The sequence below is a fragment of the Staurois parvus genome, unplaced genomic scaffold (assembly GCF_062004578.1).
Source record: "Staurois parvus isolate SC_StPar_1 unplaced genomic scaffold, SC_StPar_1.0 ptg000327l, whole genome shotgun sequence".
In the NCBI taxonomy this organism is placed as follows: Eukaryota; Metazoa; Chordata; class Amphibia; order Anura; family Ranidae; genus Staurois; species Staurois parvus.
The window spans coordinates 3,883,520-3,907,717 of NW_028318123.1; the positions used below are offsets into that span (position 1 = coordinate 3,883,520).

At 39.5% G+C, this 24,198-nt stretch overlaps 2 pseudogenes; one reads left to right on the forward strand and one right to left on the reverse strand.

Annotated features, from left to right (window-relative positions):
* Nucleotides 1-213: 213 nt before the first annotated feature.
* On the forward strand, nucleotides 214-384 carry LOC149457303 (U2 spliceosomal RNA; annotated as a pseudogene).
* Nucleotides 385-3,304: 2,920 nt separating this feature from the next.
* On the reverse strand, nucleotides 3,305-3,661 carry LOC149457304 (protein transport protein Sec61 subunit gamma pseudogene; annotated as a pseudogene).
* Nucleotides 3,662-24,198: the final 20,537 nt, after the last annotated feature.

Consider the following 24,198-nt stretch of genomic DNA (forward strand, 5'->3'; position numbering starts at 1 on the left):
TATAGTATTCAAATCTTCAAATACATTCAACACTCCCATCCCCCTCAGAATGACAATGCTGCTGTCTGCTGTGTCCTGTGCTCAATCCTCCAGAATGGTGTCTCTTTAATAAAGGAGGCATGTTACTGGCCAGATCATCAGGTAAAAACAGAGGGGAAAAAGCCTAAAAAAAGAAATGATGCAGCCACCACATCTGATAATTGTTAAACTGCAATCACTTCTCGAACTTTTGGCTAAGATCAAGTGTAGTATCTGTTCTTATCAGTGTCCAGTAGGGATGCTCCGCCATCATTCTTGCTTCTTGGCTAGGATGGCTTGCTGTATAGTACCCCTGCTGGTATGATGGGGGCTCTGAAGGCTAGTACCGGCCGGAAGAGAAACCATGGTGCCCACAGGCTGTTGGGGCTAGGGAGTAATTTCCCCAGGAAAGCCGGAGGAGCCCAGTTCTTCCTGATTTGAATGGATCTACTTTGTCTGGCCAGGAGCCGGGGAGGCAGGGAGTCCGTGGAGCAGTGCCCCCTGATTGGTCACCTCAGGGGTGCTCTTAGTAGCACATGGGGGTAGGATCCCACATGTGAAACGTGCACATGGTCACTGTTCTAAAAACTTTTTCTGCACTGCGCCTTTTATGGCTAGGCCTTTTGGCTAAGTCCAGGGCAATTTCAATGCTACAGGCTTCAGGGTCTAGTCAGTGCACAATTGCACGGCCACTTTTTATTTATTTATTCTCCCACGTTTTTGTCACCTTTCACTTATGTGTGTGTTTTTTTCTCAAACGGATGGTAGGGTGTGGGTCCTCGGGCCTGCTCTGAAGTCTAGGGGGAGGATGTATGGCCTTTTGGTTCCTTCCTCCCCTGTTCCTGGGGGGCGTCTCTCTTCAGGAGAGCTCCCTGACCTAGTACTTGGTGGTCGGCTTCGGCTAGCCACAAGGAAAGGGGTCCACCAGGCCTTTTGGCTAGGTGGACCATGTGGAAACCTCAGTCCCTGTCAGGAGCCTTTCACCCCGGGCATCAGGGTAGAGGTCCTACTTCTTCGGGGGTGGATTAAAGCACACCCCCAAGTGCACTTTTTTGTGTTTGAGTTTTGCACTTGCACGTTTTTTGTTCACTTACGGGTTTTTTGTTTTTTTCGCACCTCGGAGGACTTTAAAAGAAACAAAACAAAAAAATTATTAAGCTGCAATATAATACAATTTTGGTTATGGGTATAATATAGCTTTAAATATAAAATGCTTCCAATGGTATCCAGAGCAGAAATCACACTCGTCAATGACTGACGCAACTAACAGAGGGATAAAATGTGCAAGCCATGGTGAGGTATGTGAAAACAAGCTTTATTAAAATGTAGTTTGCACTTACATAGTAGACCCGTGTAACTGCCTTGTACAGCATCCCATGGTACAAGAAAACAGGCAGTTCCTCCTATGCTGGACTCCCACCAGCACTGTAATAGTCACCTAGGTAGTTTGTTGTTTTGTACAACAGATTTGTATATTGTCTCTCTTGTTACAATTTTGTGCTGTTTTAGATGTTCGACTGAGTTGTATTATCATTGTTGGTTCCACTTGTTTCTTTCCTGCACGGCTTTTGCCTGTTTATTAATTCTCATTGAAGCCGCAGGTGTTTCAGGAGTGTGCTTTCTCTCTCTAGAGTTGTGGGCACTGGGAACAGGGGGCCCAAGGAAATGGCAGCTCCTATGGGGGTGAGCCCTACATTATAATACAATATTAAAATGTAGGAGGCCTTCGTTTTTGGGTTTAAATCTACTTTCGATTTTAGAACCATTCATCTATCTCTTACTGCTGTTTTAAACAGTGACTGGGATTTAACAATGTTACAATGTGGTTTCAGACAGTTGTCTAGGCATAGTTTGCTTTAAGATGCGCCATATTTACATGCACTGAACAAGCACTGTAGCCCTCCAGACACTAAAAAGTGATTTTGTGGAGTTCAGAAGCTGTCCACTTCAATCAAGATCCTAGATTCAGATGACATATAGTTGACAGTAACATTACTCTTTACGCATATTAACATTCTGAAAATAATCCGTAATCAAAACTGAAATGTGCATTGACCCATGTTTAGTACCTGGCCTGTGTAATTCAAAAGTAATCAATGTGTGTTTATTAAATGGGGATGATGGAATAAAAGATGACAATTTAATTGGTTTGGAACTCCCATAGCAACCTTTATCATTTGGACAATAATGTATCCTGGGCTCAATTTAAGACCAATTGGTCATGTTACTTGTGTGATAGTCTTTTTTTTTTTAAGATGAGATCTGGGGCCTCCAGCTGACTCAAAGAAAAAGAATTATACCTAGTGATGCCTATAAAGAGATAAACATTTTTCAGAGCTTAACATTTGCTTTTATATTTAATTGACACATTAAAGGCAAATGTTTTGTCTCTTTAATCCATTCTGAGACTGACTTTTCCACATGACCACTAGCTGTTTAAGTTGGAAATTTAGATGGACTCCCTCTAATTTTCTGCTTCTTAGCTTTTGAGGATCCATCTGAAAAATATTACATCTTATTGAACAATTATATTTCCAGCCACAATTTTGTTAGTGTTTATGCAATATTTCCATGCACCCTGATAAGCCTGTGGTGCAAAATGTGGGCATGGGAACATGTGATTTGTTTTTAGAGGGAATAGTTGAATAGCCACCTTTCAACCTCTGTAAAATAATGCTTAAAGTGTATCTCCATGCAAGCTCCCTTTTTTTTGTTTTGGACATACCCACATAGAAGAAAAATATATTTGAAATATATTTTAAAAATATTCTTCCCAAATATATTGACATATATTTTAAATACTACAATTTTGTCCATATTCAATATATTTCAAAATATATTTTAATAAATATACTGTATGTTGAAATGCGTTTTTATTACAAAATACATGAAAAATATTTTTAAAAATATATATTTTTTAAATATATTCTTCAGGTTTTTTTCACATATAAAAAAGCCATTTTAACTTATGTTTTTACATATATCTGTAAATGCATTCCAAAAATGTCCAGAAAATCATTTTCAGTGCCTGTGCTATGCTGAGCAACAAACTTAGACTATTACAGCGTGTTGAAAAGAAAAAAAAAATGGTCAGAACTACCTTTTTTTTTCAGAAAATCAGAACTGTCACCTTGTGGTCTACTTAGTATACAAACTAAACTGACTGCCTGAGTTTACCAGCTTCATAAGCACTTCATAAATTCATCCTCAAGAAATATAAGACATGATTTGCATTCAAATATATGTATACATTTGTTAACATATAAACTTTTTTTTTATGTATTTTTTATTTTACAAGTTTTATTACATCATCAGCTTTTATTACATGAAACCGGACAAATAAAAAAATGTACATAGAACAAACACCTAGAACGTGTCCATTAATCACAAAGGCTATGTTTAGAGCCGCCCTTCTTGTTGTCTGAACCAGGGGAATCCGGCTGCCAACAATAATATTACTAATGGAGATATGAATTAGTTTTACAAATTATCCGCTAAATCCCTTAATTGCAAATCCAACAGCCGGTGTTATTCTGATCTTCTGAAAATCTTTCTGGTGTGGCTTAGTATGGCTCTTGACAGGTCTGATAGAATCTTTCACAAATTAATGGCTGGGCTCAACATACTTCATTAGCTGATCCATGGTGCCGTGTTATGGTGACCCTGCACAGACACTCCCCACTCCCCAGCCTCTGATCACTGGGACATGCGTAAATGCGTAAACCAACAAAAATACATTGCTGACAAAAAACTATTATATATTTATTTTTATTTTGTTTTCTGCTAAGGGTTGCATTTGGGGAAAGTTGGCTATAAGGGGAATTTGATACTACACGTGATGTACATATTTTATTCAATTGACTTTAGGTCTTTTAGTGGTGTTTTGATATGTATTTATTTAATTTTTTGTGCTAGCAATATTTGGACAAGACCAATAAAGGTCTGATTTTTGTGATAGTGATGATTTGCAGTTTATATTTTTTATTCACCCCTTCTGTTTTTGTTTTTTTAATGATTTAATGGATACTGCATCAGAGTACCCCCAAAGATGTGTTATTTAACCACTCCAAGTCTGAACACCTTTACCCCCTTCCTGTTCAGGCCAATTTTCAGCTTTCAATGCTATCACAGAAAAACTAATAAACAAAAACGACAGACATTATAGCCCTCTATTATTATCTAAAATGAAAAATGTTTTGCCTTCAGCTTTTTGTGTATGTACAGTTGTGTTCAAAATAATAGCAGTGTGTTGAAAAAAGTGAATAAAGCTCAAAATCCTTCTAATAGCTTTTATTTCCATACACACAAATACATTGGGAACACTACACATTCTATTCCAAATCAAAACATGAAGAAAAATAGATCAAATTTGTGTTGTTCCTCTAAAAAAATTGAAGAAAAGTGAATATTAGACTGTTCAAAAAAATAGCAGTGTTTGTATTCTTCTTTACAAACTCAAACATTCACTATATAAACTGAAAAATGTTTGAAGATTTTGCTTTCCTTTGAATCACTTAATGAATATTTAGTTGTATAAGCACTGTTTCTGAGAACTGCTGTACATCTGTGTTGCATGGAGTCAACCAACTTCTGGCACCTGTGAACAGGTATTCCAGCCCAGGAGGATTGGACTACATTCCACAGTTCTTCTCTATTTCTTGGTTTTGCCTCAGAAACTGCATTTTTGATGTCACCCCACAAGTTTTCTATTGGATTAAGATCCGGGGCTTGGGCTGGCCACTCCATAACGTCAATCTTGTTGGTCTGGAACCAAGATGTTGCACGTTTACTGGTGTGTTTGGGGTCGTTGTCTTGTTGGAACACCCATTTCAAGGGCATTTCCTCTTCAGCATAAGGCAGCATGACCTCTTCAAGTATTCTGATGTATTCAAACTGATCCATGATCCCTGGTATGCGATAAATAGGCCCAACACCGTAATATGAGAAACATTCTCATATCATGATGCTTGCGCAACCATGCTTCACTGTCTTCACAGTGTACTGTGGCTTTAATTCAGTGTTTGGGGGTCGTCTGACAAACTGTCTCCGGCCACTAGACCCAAAAAGAACAATCTTACTTTTTTCAGTCCACAAAATGTTGCGCCATTTCTCTTTAGGCCAGTCAATGTGCTCTTTGGCAAATTGTAACCTCTTCAGCACATGTCTTTTTTTCAACAGTGGGACTTTGCGGGGGCTTCCTGCAGATAGCTTGGCTTCACATAGGCGTCTTCTAATTGTAACAGTACTCACAGGGAACTTTAGACCTTCTTTGATCTTCCTGGAGCTGATTGTTGGCTGAGTCCTTGCCATTTTGGCTATTCTATCCATTCGAATGGTAGTTTTTCGCTTTCTTCCACGTCTTTCAGGTTTTGGTTGCCATTTTAAAGCATTTGCGATCATTTTAGCTAAGCAGCCTATCATTTTCTGCACATCTTTATATGTTTTTCCCTCTCCAATCAACTTTTTAATCAAGGTACGCTGTTCTTCTGAACAATGTCTGGAATGACCCATTTATCTCAGAATTTCAGAGAGAAACGCACTGTAACCAGCATGTACAACATTTGCTGCCTTCCTTCCTTAAATAAGGGCAATAATTGCCACCTGTTTTTCAAAGAATGAATAACCTCACTAATAGAACTCCACACTGCTATTATTTTGAACATGCCCCTTTCAATTAGTGATTCAATTACACAGAATCAGCAGCATGCATGTCATGACTGTTGGGTCTGTTGGATTTCTATTATTCTACTACACCTGCTAGTAAATTATTTGCCATGTAGAAATATCATTTCTACCAAAAACAGTGATTGATCAGGTTAGTGATGTCTGACTGCTATTATTTTGAACACAACTGTATATATGCCTAGACATTAGCAATAAATTCCAAAATCCTAACAATATGAATTTTTTCTACTCTCATGAGTAATGAGCAGCATTGAGAGTTATCAGAAAATTGACAAATGCTTACTGAAAGAGGTTATTTAGCCCCTCCCCCAAAAAAAGGAAAAGTCAGAAGCTACAAATACAGGGGTCCAGTGATGTCCTCACCCAGGCTGGTTGTTCGTCAGTCTTCATGTCCCCGGGGCCATCATGCTAACTGTGGGAAGCCAGCTGTGACTCCTTATGGCTTTACAGATGGTTCACCATTATGTATGTGTGAGCTGTGCTGCACCCTGTGAATGGTCCCGCAGCCTTTTGGGACCTGCGACGTGTCCCAAGTGGCTGCAGATGGGGGTGGGAGAACTTCTACTCGGATCTCCTAAGAAATCTGGGCAGAAGGGGAGACAGGTACCTGTCAAAACCAGGTGCCCCCACCCACCCAAAAAAAAGTGTCCAAAAGTTGAAAAGGAGGGGGGAGGAGGCAGAAAAGTGGAACTTCCCTTTAGGGGTGAAGTTCTGCTTTAACCACTTCCTTTCTGGTCCATATACATAAACGGCCGGAAGGGAGCATTGCCGAAGCGGGTTGCCGTTTATAAACGTCCCCCATATTCACTGCCTTTGCACGCTCCCAGATCACTGTACAGGGCCTCTCTGTGAGGTCCCGATTTATGTGATCACTGATTGGCCAATCAGTGATCACATGAATAGCAGTAAACAAGATGTCACTTCCTGACATCATTGCTTACTACTTGTGAAATCTGTGAATGATCACAGAGGTCACATGGTACAAGGCTATTCACAACGGCCTTGTACCATGTGACAAGCTGTGACCAATCACAGCTCTCACAGTATTTCTGAATGGCTGCAAGAATGCAGCCAGAGAGAAGGAGAAATTATTGCTTTTACATCCTTTATGGGTGTAAAAGCAATCAGTGTAAAAAAAGAAAAAAAAAATCTTCATCACCCCCCACAAGTAGCACAGTGTCACTATGGTGACACTGTACTGCTAGGGTGACGGAATGTTATTAAACCAAAAAAACCATAAATAATAATATAAAAAAATAAAATAAAAATGTAAAAAGAAAATTTGAAAAATTATAATTTTTGGTTATAAACTAATTCTGTTTTTTTTTTACTAAAAAGATAGCTGCATACATTTTGGCCAAGATTTATGAAGATTATTTATTTGCAACATTTTATAAGAAAAACACTTTTTTTTCAAAATGTTTGGACTTTTTCATTTATATAGTAAAAGAATAAAAACCTCAGTGGTGAATAAATACCACCAAAATAAAGTTTTATCTGTCTCAAAAAAATGCTAAAAAATTCATATGGGTACAGTGTTGCATGACCGAGCAATTGTCATTCAAAGTGTGATAGCACTGAAAGCTGAAAATTGGCCTGGACAGGAAGGGGGTGAAAGTGTCCTGACTAGAAGTGGTTAAGGATTAGACCTTCCTGATGTAGTATGAGACCCCTTGTCTCCCCTGTGTAGTAGCAGAAGCAATATAATAGCCCTTGTATAAAAGGATGAAGAACATCTGAGAAAGAAAAGGTTAAGAGAAGCATATGCTCATACCAGCAGACATGGCCTCATCACAAACTAGGTATATAGTACAAAATGTAGAAATCTAAGTAATTGTACTGCAGGATATTGTAATGAGTAGCACAGACTTGACTCTTTCAAGTCCTACAGGACAATCATATTGCTTCAATTATACTGATATCATACTTAGTATGATTTATTTTAACATCACAAAATACTATTTAACATGAAACAATGTGAGAGTTACCGCCTGTTATAATGTTACATATTTAACACAAATGAGGGGAAATAATGTTTTATTGGTTTCTGTGAATGACCTCATATGTTTAGGAGGACTACAAGGAATAATACGGAGAAGGTAGTTCCATATGTGAAGGGTGTGTAGCGGGAGTATAATGTATGATGGTTTTAAAAATAGCCAGACTAAACTATTGAATATAATACCAAACAAATCCCCTACACAGATAAAATGTTACTCTCAGGATATAGTGGTACCAGGGGCGGACTGACCATTTGGAAACTTTGGCACTGCCTGCGGGCCCGGGGTCAGTAGGGGGCCCCATGAGATGCCCCTGGTACCTTTTTCATAGGCTTTTTTGCGTTTAGGCAAGGACACAGGGGCCCCATGATCCCCTATTGCCCGGGGGCCTCATGAGTTGTCAGTCCGCCCCTGAGTGGTACTGAATAACATGCTCACAATTAAAAATAATTAAAAGATAAATTTACTAATTTGAGAAAACAGACAGCTGGTTAAAGAAGTAGAAAGTTTATCATTCCAGTAATGGTTTTAGCGAGGCCCATGACTTGCAGCCATTTTTGCATGTCCAACTGCTCTTTTTTGAAGACAGGTTCCTTTGCATGTGGATATCCCTCAAATGTACAGTAAAAAAAAAAAGTACAGTCACAGCAAAATGTATTTAGTACCTAATTCCTATTATGGGATAACAAGTTATAGCATTTTTTGTTGAATGAGTGGTGTCAGCCCTGCCCACTTTTTCTTTTCCGTAACTACTCAGACCTTCCCCCTGTTCTTTTTTCCACAACATTTTTACATAATTAGTGTGGTTGAAAAAAGACAAAAGTCCATCCAGTTCAACCATAGAAAAAAAAAAAAAACAAGTTATAATCCTATACCCACAGTTGATCCAGAGGAAGGCAAAAAACCCAGCAAACCATGATCCAATTTGCTCCTGTAGGGAAAAAAATTCCTTCCTGATCCCCGAGAGGCAATCGGATATTCCCTGGATCAACTTTACCTATAAATGTTAGTATCCAGTTATATTTTGTGTATCTAGGAAAGAATCCAGGCCTGTTTTGAAGCAATCCACTGAGCTGGCCAGAACCAACTCTTGAGGGAGTCTATTCCACATTTTCACAGCTCTCACTGTGAAGAAACCTTTCCATATTTGGAGATTAAATTTCTTTTCCTCCAGACATAAAGAATGCCCCCTTGTCTCCTGTGATGACCTCAGGGTGAATAACTCTACACCGAGTTCACTATATGAACCACTGATGTATTTATACATGTTGATCATATCCCCCTTAATCTCCTCTTCTCAAGAGAGAATAAATTCAGTTCCTCTAATCCATCCTCATAGCTGAGCTCCTCCATGCCTCTTATCAGTTTGGTTGCCCTTCTCTGTACTTTCTCCAGTTCCCCAATGTTCTTTTTGTGAATTGGTGCCCAAAATTGAACTGCATATTCCAGATGAGGTCTTACTAATGATTTTCAGGGGTAATATGATATCTCTCTCTCTGGAGAACATAATTACTAATTATTCTGTATTCCATGTTAAGAACTAATAGGATTAAATATTCTTCTTCAGACAAAACAGAAAGTGTGCACATTACTCAGGACAGCTCTAAATTTCTGACATGATCAACAGGTTTTTTTTACACTTATTGAACAGATCTAACAAAATGTTTTTAATGGTATAAATAAAGTGTTACTAAACCCAGGACCCTGCATTCACTATATCTGGTCTCCCACAGTGCATACAACATGAAAATGCAATTATTTTAGTAAATGTAAACTGTTAAATACCTTATCATATCAGCAGCATATAGCATTCTTGTGACTTCTGTCAGTGTCCAGCTGAGCACTGGTTAAAGCTTGTAGGAGGAATTTTCATTTTGCTCTAGGAGGATGCAGAACCCCTGACCTCTGTCTGGACTGTGCTGATTGACACTGTGCTGATCACATGCACTCTCCAAAGAACGAAAAACACCTTTCTAGCAATACACACCAAACTGAGCATGTGCAGAGTGACTCCACACGATATGTCTTATCAGGAGATAAGAGGGGGGGGGGGTACAAGGAGAGGATCAGAGAAGTCAAACAGTGTTTTTTCACAATGCAAAGGATTAACCCCTTAGGTGCCACCAGGAATATAACAAGAATGCTGTACTGCATATACAGACTGATTTTACTGTTGTGAGTTTAGTAACACTTTAAAGCCTAAGGGGTTAATTCACTAAAGGCAAATAGACTGTGCACTCTGCAAGTGCAGTTGCACTCATTTCTCCATATCTTAGTGAATGTGGTGATGTTTCACTTTGTAAAGAATCCCTAATCGGGTGCCAAGAAAATGAAAAAAAAACTGCATTTTTGCTTGCATATGAAAATCAGCAAAGTGTCACCTCATTCACTAAGATTTGATGAGAAAGGTCAGGCGGGTTGTATTTGTATTTTTCTGTGTTTACAGTCTTGTTGGCATGGCTAAATAAAACCTAATGGGGAGCTGAGATATTTCAGTATTCTGCTTTAGGCTCTTTCCAAAAGAGACGAAATGACCAAAAGCTTAGGCATTTATTTACACATTCTGTGTTGAAGGAATGGAGAAGTATTCAGACTGATATCCTTCAACAGAGAGCAAATGTCTTGACTTTTGGTCATGTGACTAGGGGCATCAGTTTATTTATTTATTATAGGTACTTATATAGCACCATCAATTTACACAGCATTTTACATATATATTGTACATTCACATCAGTCCCTAACCCTCAAGGGGCATACAATCTAAGGTCCCTAACTCACATTCATATATACACATACTAGGGCCAATTTAGACAGGAGCCAATTCACCTACCAGCAGGTGGGTGATGCTGTGGTTGGGATTTGAACCAGTGACCATAGTACTGCCAGGCTGAAGTGCTAACCATTTAGCCACTGTGCTGCGTCAATTGCTAATGATGAGAAAAAATGGTTTTGATTTCAACTTTAAAACTTGCAGCTCGTTCTCCAAGCTACTTCCCGCTCACGTGATTTACCACCCAGGCACTGGGCAGAGATTTCCTATTATCCATGAGTAATATCTTGCTCTGGGAACATGCAACTGGCGCCATGACTGTTCTTATACGCCCATGAAGTCTTATACCAAAACTGTAAACTCTTCATTCAAAATCTGAGCTGTGTTCATATAGGGATTTATTTACTAAAGCTGGTTCACTCAGAATCTGGTTCATAATGATGCGGTGCAGAATGCGCAGCGTTTTCTGTGTGAATTCCGCACCACATCAGAATCGCACCCCATTTATGTGAACCGCTGAAGGTGAGTATTTTAAGTATTTTAAGTTAACAACACCCCGAAAACGGTCCGCAAAACGCGGGGCGATGTGCAAAATCGGATCGCAGAGGTGTGAATACCCATGCAATACGATTCTAATGCGGGCCAAAAAATGGGTCCTGCATGTTCTTGGTGCGGGTGAGGTGCGATTAGAGCCATACAAAATGTATGGCTCCGATCGCACCGCACACAAATCACATGTAATTTGCACAGGAATGCGGTAGGGTTCCTGTACGAATCACTTGCGATGTACCGCACCGCATATACAGTATGTGAACCCAGGCTCAGAATCTGGTGCACTTCTGCATAGAAACCAATCAGCTTCCAGGTTTTATTGCTAAAATTAATTTAACAAGCTGAAGTTAGAAGCTGATTGGCTCCCATGCAGAGGCAGACTGACAACTCATGGGGCCCCCGGGCAATAGGGGATCATGGGACCCCTGTGTCCTCACCCACACTCAAACCGCACCCAGAAAAACCTATGAAAGGTACCAGGGGCATCTCATGGGGCCCCCTACTGACCCAGTGCCCGAGTTCTCAAATGGTCAGTCCGCCCCTGCTCCCATGCACAGCTGCACCAGATTCTGAGTGCTCCAATTTTAGTAAATCTCCTTCACTGTCCCCAGTATATTCTCCTGCCACAACCAGCAGTATACCAAACAGTCAGATGTGTAGCATTCTTGCAACCAGCTGTTGAGTATCCCTGCACCCAGCAGAAGATTTACTAGACATCTAGAAAATCATTTTCAGTGCTTGTTCTATGCTGAGCAACCAACATAAGCATGAGGTTCTGAGTGAATCAGCTTTAGTAAATAAACCCGCATTGTGTCTGGAGACTAAATAACAAGACTTGTCTCACCCTCATCTAATTTATCTAATCTTTCTTTTTCTTCACCTTACAATGTGTACTCCCAAGAGCTGGGCACTATTTCTACTTCTCCAATCCCAGAGGACGCCATTTTTGAGGAAATGCATCCAGCGGAGCCTTTGTGTGACGTCATCACGTACCGGCATGCCCACTGAGATTGCATATCGCTGTACACTGCCTGCTTTATTCACCTGTTTGTAAGTGTAATATATTTAATAAATAGCTGTTTTTTAATTATACTGCACTATTAGGCTTCTCCTTGCTTATTCTTTTCATACCATTATGATGAGAGGTTCTGGAAATGAGTGGAATCCCAGTGGGACTATAAACCTTTTCCATGGATGCAGCCATTCCTTCCGTGGTTTGTCGGAGAGAGTTCCAGTCTCGTGTTATGACGCATTATTTGATCTCTATAGCTTGAGCTCATCTCTCTTTAGTAAGAGTCTTGCCTGTTTTTTTGAAGAGCACCTTCTGAGCACGGAAGCACTTTGTATGAAGTTTTACAGCACAGAGCACTTTCTCCTCATGATTGATTTTAGGACTTTTATTCATTTATATTTTGTATATGAATTCTTTATGTATCAATTTAAATTTAAATTTTTATATTGAAGTTATATATTGACTGTGGGCACTTTTACAGGGACACGTAGTGTTGATTGTTTTGGAATTCATATATTCCCACATGGAAGAAAAATATATTTGAAATATATTTTAAAAATATTCTCAAATATATTGCCATATATTTGAAATACTACGATTTTGGCCATATTCATTATATTTAAAAACATATTTCAATAAATATATATATATATACACTGCATGTTAAATGTGTTTTTATTACAAAATATATGAAAAACATTTTTAAAAATACATTTCAAATATACTATTTGTCTTTAAAAATACAAATCTCCATTTTTGGAATGCATTTACAAATAAATGTAAAAATATATGTTAAATTACTTTTTTATATGATACATTTTTTCTTTATTTAAATATATTCTTCAGATTTTTTTTACCATATAAAAAGTCATTTTAACCTATATTTTTACATATATTTGTAAATGCATTCCAAAAATGTAGATTTGTATTTTTAAAGACATACAGTATGTAATGGAACTGGACACCGACTGCACTAGGGTATATCCGTTAGGCTCCCGCTTCCCTGTCCGAACACAGATCCACAGACACCACGCTTGAACGAAACCAGGAAATAGACTCCTTTATTTTAACACAGACACAAGATATAAACAGAATGAGGAAAGAACAAACAGCGGGCGCACAGGCCTAGTGCATGACCATAAAAAATGTTTAATAAGAAAGTAGGTGTTGTACTCACAAATGACAATAAAGTCAAGGCACATCATAAAATAACAGCACATCATAAAAGAACAGGGCTCTGAGGAAGAGGCAAGTCCTCGAAATGCGTCAGCCTATTGGATGTCTACACTCCCTATTGCGGACTGTTACCCAGCGCGGTGTTGACCCATCTGTTCTTTTATGACGTGCCTTGACTTTTGTGAGTCGTTTGTGAGTACAACACCTACTTTATTTCTTTTTAAACATTTTTTATGGTAATGCACTAGGCCTGTGCGCCCTCTGTTTATTCTTTCCTCATTCAGTATATTTGGATTCCCCCGGTCTATTTGAGGGCAGCAAGGTGTGCATGTTCCAGGACATTCTTAATGTGGTTGTAGCCTGCATTGAGTCCACCCCCAAGCGCAGGAGCATTTGTGTTTGCTGATACAAGATATATACATTCAAGGGAGCAACCCACCTCCCTGCATAAGGACACAGGGCGGGGCAAACCAAATCCAGCAACAAGAGACATCAGCAGACACCCCCCGCCAAGCCAATACACAAACACATACATCCCATAATAGTTTGCTCCCAAGCAAGACACACAATAGAACAATGGGATGCACCACATGGCAGTAAACAATGAACATCCCCCACACCCCACCTATACATGTCTAATTCAGGATCAACAACCAGGAATAGTCTTCATATAGCTGATAAATATTACTGTCACATCTGAAGTAATTCCAACCGCATTCTCACCATCCATTAGTCACCCTGTGCCCCTAAGAGACACAGGGTGACTTACACATAAGAGGGATATGGGGAGCTGAGACATGGGTCTCCCCACCTCTCTAATGTGTGCTGTGCCCCATGGGCCCCCCACCCAAAGTGACTCCCATCATACAGTATATTTGAAATGTATTTTTAAAAATATTTTTCATATATTTTGTAATAAAAATGCATTTAACATGCAGTATTGCTTGGTTAAGCAAGTAAAAAGCATTTAAAAAGGTAGCCATGCATTTTTTTAAATTATTGTAATGGCATTAAGTTATGTTAATGTGCAACAAATATAAAGTGAAAAGGTGAAAATACACATTAAAGTGTTACTAAACCCGTATATCTTCTATAGTCTCTCGTTTGGTGTCTGGTCCCGTCGATCTCTCTCCATTGATTTGTCTATTATTTGCACCAGTTCCTGGCTTACCCCACATCGTAATACAATTGATCCATACTATCTGTGTTGCCACACAGTGGTCCGTAGCCTTTGGTTCCCGTCTCACATATCATGGGTAGAGTTGACTGTGTTAGACTGTCTGAGAGAATTTTCCATATGACCTCTAAAACCATGCATATTTTTAATGCAAAGTGGGACCCATGGCTTTCTATCAGAAAAACACTCAGTGATTAAGACCTCAGTTTGTTTGATTTTGTATTTTTCCTTGTTTGGTTCTTTTTTTATTTAACTTTCAATTTTTTATTAAGTCAACAGGAATTCAGAGTTTCATTGTAACAGTATTATATTATACACTGTATTAGTGACTTAAACTTATTTCATGGTTTTTGTTATACAAAATGAACATTTTGTCTCTTTGTATAAAGATATTTTGTTATGCTTCTTCATATTACTTTGCATATTCTTATGTAGTGACTTATCTGTTGTGATGTATACTCTCTTTATACAAACTTTTCAAATAAATAGTTTGTAAACAAAAAAAGTGTTACTAAACACAAACCTGTAAAATCAGTCTGTTTGTGCACTAAAGCATGCTTGTTATACTCGCTGTGGAATCCTCCGCATTGTGTAAAAAGGCAGTTTGATCCTGTGTTCTCTGATCCTCCCCTTCTCATACTGTCCCCAATCCATCTGATAGAACAGTACTCTAGGAGTCACTATGCACATGTTCAGTTTAGTGTGTATTGCTAGAGTGTTTTTTTTTTTCTTTGGGGAGGGTGAATGTGACCAGCACAGGGCCAATCGGCACTGCTCAGACAGAGGGTCAGGGGTTGTGCAGCCGCATAGGACACTCAGAGCAGAATAAAAACTAATCCTACAAGATTAACCAGTGCTCCGCTGGACACTGATAGAAGTTACAAGACTGCTATATACTGCTGATGAGAAAAGGTATTTAGCAGTTTATATTTACTAAACTAATTGCATTTCCTTTTTGTATGTACTGTGGGAGACCAGTTATAGAGGATTCAGGGTCCTGGGTTGAGTAACATTTTAACCTTTAAAAACAACTCAGTGATGACATTTCCTATATTTTTCATTAGCCAGTTTACTTGATATTTTTCTCTGGTGGTATGTCATTCTGCACATTGATGTAGTTTTGTCTAATGTTTAACTAGGATCAGATCATACTGGAGTGTTCTTTCAAAGCATGGTTAGAGCTTTAGGTTAGATCTAACAAATGCTGTAGACATATATAACTTGCAGGCTGGATTCAAGCATCCTTCGGGTATCTGTGCCATGTAGTGAACACAATCGGTATAAACATTTGTGTTTAGTCTATGAAGCAGATCGGAGGAGGTCCTCTGCAGGCATCTCTGGTGTTAGCTTCTCAGAGGGAAATAATAGCTGGACATTATATTCCAATATGTCTGTATTTGTCTGTGGACAAGGGTGTCCTTTTATGACACAGAGAATAGCTGTGATTCCGAGGATCCCAGCTATTCTCTGGTCATTCACAGTTTATAACACTCAGGAGAACATGTTCAGCCCTTCACTGGAGATCTGTGTTCTCCCTCCAGATTCTCCAGCCCAGACCTGGAGAATCAGAGGGACCGCAAACTAAGCAGCGATAATTTACCTCTGTTTAGTAAACTGATCTTTTACTGTAATCTCGTGAGATTATAGTAAAATCAGCCATTTTCCAGAGTTTGTAGACCGTTCTCCCTTCATTTGGAGAACTGATCTACATATGCTTCATAAACTGCATTCACAGGAGAACTGTGTTCTCCGAGAATGCCGGAGAACTGAGCAGCGATCTATTACTGCTGGTTCATAAACGGACACCATAGTTCTAAATTGTTAGGAAACAGAGAAGTAATCACCCTCTTCAAAGTCTGTATGAATTTATGTATGTATAAAGTTCTGTATGTCAGCAGAATTCAACCAGCCACACATTATAAGTCCATCAGTACAGTATTCACTGCTGTCCAGTCTGATTGTACAACTGTAAAAAGTGCAGGTTTCCTTTAGAACCCAATAACAAAGCAGGCTCCATGCACACTAGCATTTTTTTTAACTCCTTCACGCTGGCCACACACAAATGTGTGGCCTCCCGGCGTCTGGGCCTAGGTGTAGAGCGGGCGCACATTTGTGTTCTATTAAAAAAGGACATATGTGCCAAGAGCACGCACCCTGCGCGCTCTCAGTACACATGTCCGGTACTCACGGAAAGGTCCCGATCTTCTCTTACGATTGGGACCTTTCCCGATCATGTGACTGCCGTGACGGCGCGTCACGGCGGTCACATGACCCTAAACCCCACCCCGCCTCCCGGCTTCTGGAACCCTTAAAGGGCCGGCAGGCGCAGGCGTGAAGGGGTTAAGCTCTAAAATTGCTGGATAAAAAACACTGGTAATAGTAGAGTTTTAGTAGCATTTAGAAGTGTTTAGGAACTGTTGCATTTTATTAGCATTTTTACAGTATATGCAAAGGAAAGAAAAAGCTAGAAAAAAGCTGCTAGGAGTGTTTTAGTAGCATTTAGCAGTGTTTAACATTTTTTTCTGTTGAAAAAAAGCTCCAAAAAACTCTACAAAAACGATTTTATTTTTCTGCTCCTAAACGCTGAAGCTCAAAAAATGCTAATCGCCTAAAGTAGTGTGCATGGACACATAGGATAACATTATTTAGCTTCTAGGAAGAGACAGAAATGCTAATAACAGCTTCTGGCAGCTTAAAAAAAAATGCTAGTGTGCATGGAGCCTTAAACTGATTTAGTCTAGGTTCACAACTATGCGTTTTCTGCAGCATTTTGTGGAAATCCATTTAAAATGATTTCCTATGGGACATATTCACATCTCTGTGTTTTTAGCTGGGGTGTTTTTTGGAAAGGGTCATGGACGTTTTAAAAAGCAAAACGTTGTGTTTTTGATTCTATAGACTTCAATAGAGACACTGCAGAAAAGCATGTAGTGCATTTTTGTTGCGTTATTGATGTGTTTTTGATGCATTTTGCGTTTTTAATCTGCCTAGCAACAAGAAGAAAAAATAACACAAAGCGCATCAAAAACACATTTGTAAAAACACAAAAACTCACTGCAAAAAGCACTGCAGAAATGGATAAAACGCAAACTGCATAGGTGTGAACTAAGCATAGAGAGGAGCACTGAGCCTCTTTGGCTAATAAATATAATAGTGAGCATCTTTTTAATTATTTAATGTACTACAGGTGCTCTTTCAAGGGGCAATCCCATTTCCTAAAAACAGGTAATTTAACACCATGTCTGATATTAGTGACACCAAATCAGTTCCCCCCAGTGTCAGAATGCCCGCAGCAGTACTGCAGTCTCGCTATAAGTTGCTGATCATTGCCATTACTAGTAAAAAAAAAAAAAATTCTATACTGTCATTCGTAAACACTGTAACTTTCATGTAAACCAATTAATTTACACATATTGGGATTTTTTTTAGCAAAGACATGTAGCAGAATACATTTTGGCCTAAATGTATGACAAAATTAGATTTTTAAAATTTTTTTACTGGATATGTTTAATAGCAAAAACTCAAAAATGTTATTTTTTTCAAAATTGTTGATCTTTATTTTGTTTATAGCGCAAAAAATTAAAACGTCAGAGGCAATCAACCACCGACAGAAAACTCTATTTGTGGGGGAAAACATTACATAAATGTAATTTATGTACAGCGTTGCATGACTGCGCAATTGTCAGTTAAAGTAACACAGCGCCGTATCGCAAAAAATGGGGGGGGGGGTAAATCCTCAGGAGGGCAAGTGGTTAAGTAAAGTGGTTGTAAACCTCTGACTTGAACTATGAACAAAGCATAACTGTATAGTGTGTACTTGTCTCTGACCCCCGGGCCAAATCACTGAGTGTGTTTTCTGTCTGCTGTCTTAGTTCCTTTGCTATCTACATGAATCACTGCTGACAGGTTTTCCCCAAGATAGATGGGTGCAGGGAGGGAGTTCTAGCACCCAGCCTATGATTGATAGACTCAGCTGTGCATGCTCCTTGTGTGCTGTATAGAGGGTGGTATGCCCCTTCCATCCACTCAGCTCTCAGGGCTCTCCTCTCTGAGCTGTGCAGTGTGTGATGTCAGAATCCTGCTCCCTGCCTCCTGGAGCTATGAAATGCTGTATAAACTGTGCACTTTGAACTGAAGTGGAGAAGAGATGGCTACAGATAAACAGGTACAGCTTACTTCGGAGGATTTGTGTATTACCTGAGTCTAGTCACTTCACTGGCTATATGTAAGGGTTTATGACCACTTCAAGACAGCAATATTGATATTACTGAACTGAAGTGTTGCTCACACACAAGGAGCTAAAAAAAACACCTGGCATGATTTTGACAGAACACCAAGAATGAATGAAGCATGTGGTGAGTCTGTCTGCAAGATGAAGTGGCGTGTCCGGACCAGCATACTGGAGATTTTGTTGCGCTCTATTAAACTCTATCCAAAACTGTTTTGGATAGAAAAGGAAAAGATTTGAGCCAGGGGCAGACTGACCATTTGGGCACTCAGGCACTGCCCGAGGGCCCGGGGTCACTAGAGGGTCCCCTGGATCAGGGGCGGACTGACAACTCATGGGGCCCCCGGGCAATAGGGGATCATGGGGCTCCTGTTTCCTTGCCCAAACTCAAAAAAGCCTATGAAAAAGGTACCAGGGACATCTCATGGGGCCCCTTACTGACCCCGGGCCCTCGGGCAGTGCCCGAGTTTCCAAATGGTCAGTCCGCCCCTGCCCACAACATGATGCTGCCACCACCATGTTTCACAGTAGGATGATGTGTTCAGGGTGATGTGCAGTGTTAGTTTTCACCACATATACCATTTTGCATTTAGGCCAAAAAGTTCCATTTTGGTCTCATCTAACCAGAGCATCTTCTTCCTCGTTTGCTGTGCCCCCCACATGGTTTCTTGCAAACTGGACTTCTTATGGCTTTCTTTCAACAATGGCTTTCTTCTTACCTCTTCCATAAAGGCCAGATTTGTGGAGTGCACAACTAGTAGTTGTCCTGTGGATAGATTCTCCCACCTGAGCTGTGTATCACTGCAGCTCCTCCAGAGTTCCCATGGGCCTCTTGGCTGTTTCTCTGATTAATGCTCTCCTTGCCCGGCCTGTCAGTTTAGGTGGACGGCCATGTCTTGGTAGGTTTGCAGTTGTGCCATACTCTTTCCATTTTCAGATGATGGATTGAACAGTGCTCAGTGAGATGTTCAAAGATTGGGATATTTTCCTATAACCTAACTCTGCTTTAAATCTCTCCACAACTTTATCCCTGATCTGTCTGGTGTGTTCCTTGGCTTTCATGGTGCAGTTTGTTCACTAATGTTCTCTAACAAACCTCTGAGGGCTTCACAGAGCAGCTGTATTTATACTGAGATTAAATTACACACAGATGGACTCTATTTACTATTTATTGAAAAGTGTAAAAAAACCTATATTTTCTACTCTCTGCTATAAAACACATCCATTAAAAAAATTTAAAAATTACATTTCTTCATAAATCTAGGCCAAAATGTATTCTGTTACATGTCTCTGGTAAAAAAATCCCAATAAGTGTATATTGATTGGTTTATGTGAATGTTATAGCATCTACAAACTGTGGGATATGTACTGAAATATATGCAGCTACAGACACTATACTGGTAATGGTGGTGATCAGCAACTTACAGTGGGACTGTGACAGTGTGGTTGGCAATCTGGTGCTAACAGGCACTGGCTGTAAGGGACACTAAAGATAATATATATCTGTACAGAGACTTTCAGCCAAATGTGTAGTTAAAATTGCTTATGAGGTAAAGTCTACGGGCTTGGAAAAATCTGTATGTAAGTGGATAGAAAACTGGCTAAAAGATTGTATTCAGAGAGTAGTGGTTGGTCTAGGGTTGTCAGTAGTGTACTCCAAGGTTTAGTGTTATTAGTGGTGTACCCCAAGGTTCAGTGTTGGGACCCTTACTTTCTAATATATTTATAAACGATATAGGGTCTGAGATTATAAATACCATTTCAGTCTTTTTCAGATGACACCAAGCTGTGCAGAATAGAATAGAATAACGTCCTTACAGGATGTCTTCAATTTACAAGCCGACCTCAATGCACTGAGTTATTGGGCAACTATGTAGCAAATGAGGTTTAATGTTGATAAATGTAAGGTTATGCACTTGGGGGCTAAGAATATGCATGCAGAATACATACTAGGGGGGGGTACAACTGGGGGAATCAATGGTGGAGAAGGATCTGGGAGTTCTGGTAGATCACAAGCTTAATAATGGCATGCAATGCTAAGATGCGGCTTCTAAAGTGAGCAAAATCCTCTCTTGTATTAAAAGAGCTATAGACTCCAGAGAGAGAGATATCATATTACCCCGGTACAAATCATTAGTAACACCTCATCTGGAATATGCAGTTCAATTCTGGGCACCAATTCACAAAAAGAACATTGGGGAACTGGAGAAAGTACAGAGAAGGGCAACCAAACTGATAAGAGGCATGGAGGAGCTCAGCTATGAGGAAAGATTAGAGGAACTGAATTTATTCTCTCTTGAGAAGAGGAGATTAAGGGGGAATATGATCAACATGTATACATACATCAGTGGTTCATATAGTGAACTCGGGGTAGAGTTATTCACTGATAGGTCATCACAGAGGACAAGGGGGCACTCTTTACGTCTGGAGGAAAATAAATTTAATCTCCAAATAAGGAAAGGTTTCTTCACGGTAAGAGCTTTGAAAATGTGGAATAGACTCCCTCAAGAGTTGGTTCTGGCCATCTCAGTGGATTGCTTTAAAAAAGGCCTGGATTCTTTTCTAGATACACAGAATATAACTGGATACTAACATTTATAGGTAAAGTTGATCCAGGAAATATCCGATTGCCTCTCGGGGGATCAGGAAGGAATTTTTTCCCCTGCAGGAGCAAATTGGATCATGCTTTGCTGGGTTTTTTGCCTTCCTCTGGATCAACTGTGGGTGTAGGATTATAACTTTTTTTCAATGGTTGAAATGGTTGAAATGCAGAAATGGACTTTTGTCTTTTTTCAGCCAGACTAACTATGTATATTCAGTAATATATTTATTCACCATGAGGTGAATTGTTAAGGGAATTACAAAGACAGATAATTTAGGGGAAAAAATCTGAATGGGAATTTTTTTAGGTTTTGTAGCTCTGAACTAGATATTCCATTACCAATTCTCCACAATTCTTTATGTGAGTTTCTAAGCTGCTGTGTCATTTCTTGTACAGTCCAGCTTCTTATATTTCCTGTTTCTGGATTATTATGTTTTCAGCATCAGTGCAGAACCACCTCAGAGATAGGTGAAAACCACCTGAACTTCCAACATGGTAGTGCATTAAAGCATGCTGTAGTTAATTTTTTTTTCCACAATTGTCCATGACAAGGGATACTTGTTCTTTATTTTATCATCAGGTCTAAAAAAGAAATTGACAATGTCTGTAACTTATAAACATAAAAGTGGTGCTATGAAAAGAAAAGTGAATAGGCAAAGATGACAAAATGAGGCGTCTACTAGCAATATCGATTCATTCTTTGGTAAAAAAAAAAAAACAGATGATGTTCCTCAAGAAGATGCTGCTGTTGAGATCAGTGATGAAACACTGGAATTTGTGACTGAAGCAGATGTTGTAGATCTTGAAATAGAGTCAAATGTTGAAACTGATCTACTGACTGGAGAAAATACACTGTCTACCAAAATGCCATCTGGAGTGGAGAAATCACCATTAAAAGAAGATTACTTTCTCCCAAGACTTGCATAAAGCAGGAATTACCAGGGAAATATTTTGGGACTTCCATCCTAACCAGCCCACGGAAAACATACCATTTAAGGGTAATATTGTTTATTACCGAAAAGGCATACAAGGGTCCAGCATTCAAAGAAAATGGGTCATTCTTAATGATAAAAAAAAACAGTGTACATTATTCCACCTGCTTATATTATGGCCAGGAAGAGTATAAGCAGACTCAGTTAACCTCCCTAGCTGTCTTATTATGTCCATATTTCTGTGCTGAAAGCAGTAAATTTTTTTGCATGGAAATATGTATTTTTTTTATTGTAGGCCTGTAATTTTTAGGAATAACTCACTGAAATCTGTCCGAGCAAGAGTCTAGTAAACATCCCGGGTATGATAAAACTTGAAACACAAAATCATAAATTATAGTTTAATAAATAATCATAAAAATAATAATATAATAATAATACATTTAATTCAATAATATAATCAAACCAAAAACACTGAAATTTGAAATATAGCGCCAAGTTTGCACATCGCTGAGCAAAATCGTTTTCAGTGTGTGATGACGAAATTTCCCCACGAATCATTATCACTTAATTCTGCAAGTGGTTCTGATTTACTATTGCTGTTCTCTAGTCGGTCTAAAACCGCTTTTGACCTAAAGGGACGCTTTTTGGACGCCATGGACTTTTCTAAGTTTCCAGGCAGAAAGAGCAGTCAAAATGCAGGCAGGGCACAGGACAAAGCACTAGGGACAAAATGTATGTGAAATGGTTTGATACAGTAATTTTTTACTATGTCAAATTCATTTTTAAATTAAATTTGCCGCCGGTTCCGGTCCCCGTACGTCCCTTACATCCCGATGCTCACAGGGACCGGAACACGGAAGCCGGATGCCGGCATCGGCCGGAGGAGATGGCCGGGGACGCTGCAGGGGACATATCGCGGGAGTGAAGGACAAGGTAAGCGCTGCAGGGAATCCCTGAGCAACGCCGCATGGTAAGCCCGAGTGTAGCTCGGGGTTACCGCTTTTGCTACTGAAATTTTACCCCGAGTTACACTCGGGAATACCGCTAGGGAGGTTAATACAAGGTTGTAACTACTGGAGTCACATCACAACCAGATTAATGGAACATGAAAACTCTCAATGCCATAAACTTACAAGTGATACCTATTTCGTTAACATGAGAGGCATATCCATTAAGCACAAATTGTCAAGTAGTCAGATGTCTCTAAGAAATCAGCAAGTGCTCCAACGTCATGCTGTTGTAAGCCACATCATCGATATTGTTTTTTTCATTGGTGTTCAAGCATTGCCATTCAGAAGCAGTCATTTAGAGTCTGTGGCGGGTGTGATTGATGAGGACCATCTAGAAAATCGAGGAAATTTTCTGGAGACTGTGAAACTTCTTGCTGACTACAGTCCAGTCTTAAAGAAGCACCTAACTAATGCTGTAGACATAGCAAAGAGCCGTGATCCAGAGGAAAAGGGAAGAGGAACGTTTGTAACTTTCCTAAGTAAATCTACTAGAACAAAGTTATTTGTGATTATTGGTGACATCATAAAGGAGGAAATAGTAAAAGAAGTAGAGAATTCTGGACTGTTTTCAATTCAAATGGACTCCACACAAGATGTGTCAACTCATGATCAGTGTGCTATTGTTGTTCGGTATGTTGCTGGTGATATAGTTAAGGAAAGATTATTACGTCTTGTTACTGTTGAAGATTCCAGTAGTAAAAACTTACATACCTTACTCACTGAATCACTGTCTGCTTTAGGACTTAATCTATAAAAGTGCATAGGTGATTCTTTTAACCATTAGCCGCCCGGCCTATAGTCGTTTGGCGGCCGCAAAAATGCTTTAGCTTTCCGGGGGGTATGCCATTTGGCATCCTCACGCACATGTGCAGTTCGCGTGGTTGCAGAGCCGTGCGGCGGCGCGATCTGTCACCGGCCGTGTACCTCGGAGTACCAGCCCCCATTGCCGGTATCATGTGACCTGCTGTGACCAATCACAGCAGGTCACATGACAGTTGTATACAATGGATGGCTTCATTCATGCCATCCATTGTAT